General features: G+C 40.3%; 1 long non-coding RNA gene across 1 annotated transcript; it reads right to left on the reverse strand.

Moving 5' to 3' along the window:
* Positions 1 to 2,179: 2,179 nt before the first annotated feature.
* On the reverse strand, positions 2,180 to 3,006 carry LOC135566899 (uncharacterized). The gene is made up of 5 exons (XR_010462204.1): positions 2,938 to 3,006; positions 2,774 to 2,865; positions 2,548 to 2,655; positions 2,388 to 2,429; positions 2,180 to 2,304 (listed from the first exon to the last, which is right to left on the reverse strand). It is a non-coding gene; the product is annotated as an uncharacterized LOC135566899 (long non-coding RNA).
* Positions 3,007 to 3,975: the final 969 nt, after the last annotated feature.

Below are 3,975 nucleotides of genomic sequence, written 5' to 3' on the forward strand. Positions count from 1 at the left end.
TGATAACTGATGTAATTTACTCATGTTACCTTATAACTCTTATATGGCTCTATCATGTGGACAATTGAATATTATTTCTAAGGTGTTTTTCCTGTGGTTCCATTTGTTGCCAACATTTGTTGCCACCAGGTGACAACTCTCATTTAAACATCTTTGGCCAGTGCATACGTGAAAATGATTTCATTTGAATAAAGTGTAAACAGATTATTACAGTTACATAAGTGGCAACAGGGAAACTATGACAACATTGCCATTACTGTTGAAAGTTTCCCTTTTTTCTCTCTATTTTTACCCCACATTGTTTTTGCATCGATAACAACAAAAAGCAAAGTCTCAAATTTTAAGCAACATTTGGTAAAAAATAATTTATACACTCCATTGTATACTCCCAGGGCCACAAGCCATGTATGTTCTCTGTACTCCTATGACAGGTTTAAAGTTCATGTTCTGTAGACCTATGACACTGACGCTACATGATACATTTGGCTGTTATTAAAATATAAATCTCAATGCATTTCAGCACACTGATATCATAATTGAGGGTCTATTGCAGGTAAACATGTCACTTGATAGGCAAAATAAACACGTTTGGGAAAAAAGTGGAGGAATAGGAAGTACAAAATTCTGCAGGAGCGAGCAGCATATAAGCAAAGTTGAATATAGTTCTTCATTTTGTGCATTAATGTCCTGTTTCCAGTTAGTCTAATTAACTTATTAAATACTAAATGTGATACAAGCTAAAATTAGTTAGGTAAAATGTGTTTTCTACATTATGATAGCAAGCCAACAGTTTAGCCTTAGTTACCAAGCTGCTAGCTAGCTCAACAGTTTTAGCCTCCCGAAAGAATTCGTACCTTTGACTTATTCCACATTTTGTGTTACAGCCTGAATAAAATGAATAAATCACCCATCTACACATAGCCCATAATGACAAAGTAAAAACATGTTTATAGAAATGTTTGCAAATTGATTGAAAATTAAATACCTCATTGTACAAGCACCTTTGGCAGAGATTACAGCAGTGAGTCTTTCTGGGTAAGTCTATAAGAGCTTTCCACACCTCTATGTTGGCAGCAGGGTAGCCTAGTGGTTAGAGCGTTGGACTAGTAACCGGAAGGTTGCGAGTTCAAACCCCCGAGCTGACAAGGTACAAATCTGTCGTTCTGCCCCTGAACAGGCAGTTAAACCCACTGTTCCCAGGAAGTCATTGAAAATAAGAATGTGTTCTTAACTGACTTGCCTGGTTAAAGGTAAAAAAATAAAAATCGTGCAATATTTTCCCATTATTCTTTACAGAATTCTTCAAGCTCTGTCAAATTGGTTATTGATCAACAGTAGTGTATATTTGGCCTTGTGTTTTAGGTTATTGTCCTGCTGAATGGTGAGTTTGTCTCCAAGTGTCTGTTGGAAAGCAGACTGAACCAGGTTTTCCTTTAGGATTTTGCCTGCGCTTAGCTCTATTCCATTTATTTTGATCCTAAAATATTCACCAGTCCTTGCCGATGACACGCATACCCATAACATGATGCAGCCACCACCATGCTTGGAAAATATGATGTGGTACTCAGTCATGTGTTGTGTTTGATTGCCTCAAACATACTGTGTATATTAGGGACAAGTTCTTCTTCCTTTAATTTTGTACAGTTTTACTTTAGTACCTTATTGCAAACAGGATGCATGTTTGGAATATTATATTCTGTACAGACTTCTTCTCTTCACTCTGTAATTTTGGTTAGTATTGTGGAGTAACTATGTGCAATGCTGTTGATCCAGCTCAGTTTCCTCTATCACAGCCATTAAGCATGGCCATCAGCCACCTACAATCTCTAAACTTGGCTTGTCAATTTGATCTTGATTAGGCTACTGCTGAAAAAGTATAGCCAACAATAAGCAGGTTCTTATGACAATCTTTCAAATAGCGTTACCATTGCCAGACACCTGCTGTGACTATCGTTGCCAAGCTAATTATGCCAAAAGAAGGAGTGTTACAGTTCAAGAGTAATCAGGACACTAGGAAGTCAGAACACAAAGTCTAAAACTCTCATTGAGATCGTCTTCTTACAACCAGATGGTCACATCTGGGCTATTTTGTGAATACGACAGCACTACTGGATTTAGGTACATCTCATCAGGATCATAGCATTTTGACAACCATTAGAAACAAACACCATTGTAAAGTATTCATTTTATTGAAACATGCTCAAGTCAAAGGACTTCATATCCATACTGGGGATAGTGGAAAGTGATGCACCCTTCAGGCCACCTACAATTAGATGGCTGTAGAGACAGAAAAGACAGCCATCCCTGTAACAGGTTGAAGAAGTGTTAGTAACATGCATCTCATTGCCGTTGGGGATGTTACAGTAAAATAACCAGCACACACACACCTGACAAGCAAAGTGTTCCAGACCATTACACCAACCAGTCAACTGAATACAGAACACAATGACAGATGAGTAGGTTACAGGTTCAAGTTCATTTGGCATCAAAGCTCATACAATTAAAAGCCAAGTGTAAACTATAGTCTTCAATGCCAAAATCACCAACCTTGTTCTACAGTAGGATATTTTACAAATTCACTGGGGATCCGGGTTTCAGAGTTTTCCACTATTGTGAGCGGTCCAAGAACAGAGTTTTGAACCAGGCCCTGGGGTTCTGAGAAAAAAATATAAATTACTTCAAGCTGCAGTCCCATCAGAACTCAAGAGTGATCAGCTCAAATGAATATGGAACTACAGTTTAGTCAGGCTTGAAATGAAGTGCCTCAAAATACCTGAATCCACACCCCTCTTCAACCGAGGCTTGCAACTCGAGTCACAGCACTTGCAGAGGTCACTTTGAGACGGGTCGTCCAGCAGCTCCCATCTATGAATAAAAAAAAGTTGGCTGTTGCATTGGCACTAACGTCATTATGGTCGTTATGTGACCAATACTTACTCTCCAGTCTCTTTAATGTAGTGGCAGGCCTTCTTTTCTATATCAAAAAAACCTCAGGGTCCCATGCAAACAAGCTTACAATGAATATACACCTGGGGTGAAATAAGAGAACAGTCAAGAACTACAGTATGAAACAACCCAGTCATACCGAGAACTTGTGGTCCACTCCTTCCTCGCCTAAGGCAAACTTGAAGGACTGCAGGTAAAGCAGAATAGCAGACGAGTGGTACCTAGGCAGGAACCTGGGTTCCCAGTCTTCCCATCTGCAAGGCAACTGAAAATGCATTGTGCAATGAGCAGACAAACAGAACTTCCATCCAGCAAATAAGCTAACTTTAAAATGTATTCAATACTTTTCAACATTTGAGTAGGCTGTTTAGCGCTAGGCAGTCAAAAACCAAACGTGCACCCTACATGGCCATAGCCAGGTCTGGTACATACCCTTGTTGGTGATGATGGGGTACACCAGGCTCGCAGACTGCAGTTCTGGTGTTGTGGCCATACACACTCCTCCAAGAGCAGCAGCAAGGGCTGATGGTCCTTCTGATCCACTGCTGCCCAGATGGGGATGAAAGAGCCCAGGGAAACAGGCTGCTCTTAGCCAGACCAGTAAGGTCTTCTACATGCAACAGAGAGGGGAAGGGGCGCAATGCTCACATACGTACTGTACAGCCACAGGTTTCAACTTCTTTGGGCAGTGTCCTCTGCTAGGAATTTCTTTACCAGTTAAGTTGACTGAACATATTCTTACAATAATTGATGTTGTATGAGTCACTCACCATTGAGGAGTGCCATGTGGAAACCAATCCTCCATGACCCTCAGCACTACCATAGGCAGGGGATAAGGAAATGGGGGAATCCATCCCCGGTCTACATACAAGGGGAATGTTTAGTTTAATAATGAAGGTGGCAAAGGCTTAGGAAGATTTGATTCCAACACCATAGCTAGAGTACACTACACCCATAGAGCCTAAACTCAACTCAGTTCCACTGCATTTAAAAAAAAAATCTTTCCCTCTAATTAGGGACTGATTTAGA

The sequence above is a fragment of the Oncorhynchus nerka genome, unplaced genomic scaffold (genome assembly GCF_034236695.1).
Source record: "Oncorhynchus nerka isolate Pitt River unplaced genomic scaffold, Oner_Uvic_2.0 unplaced_scaffold_3025, whole genome shotgun sequence".
Classification (NCBI taxonomy): domain Eukaryota; kingdom Metazoa; phylum Chordata; class Actinopteri; order Salmoniformes; family Salmonidae; genus Oncorhynchus; species Oncorhynchus nerka.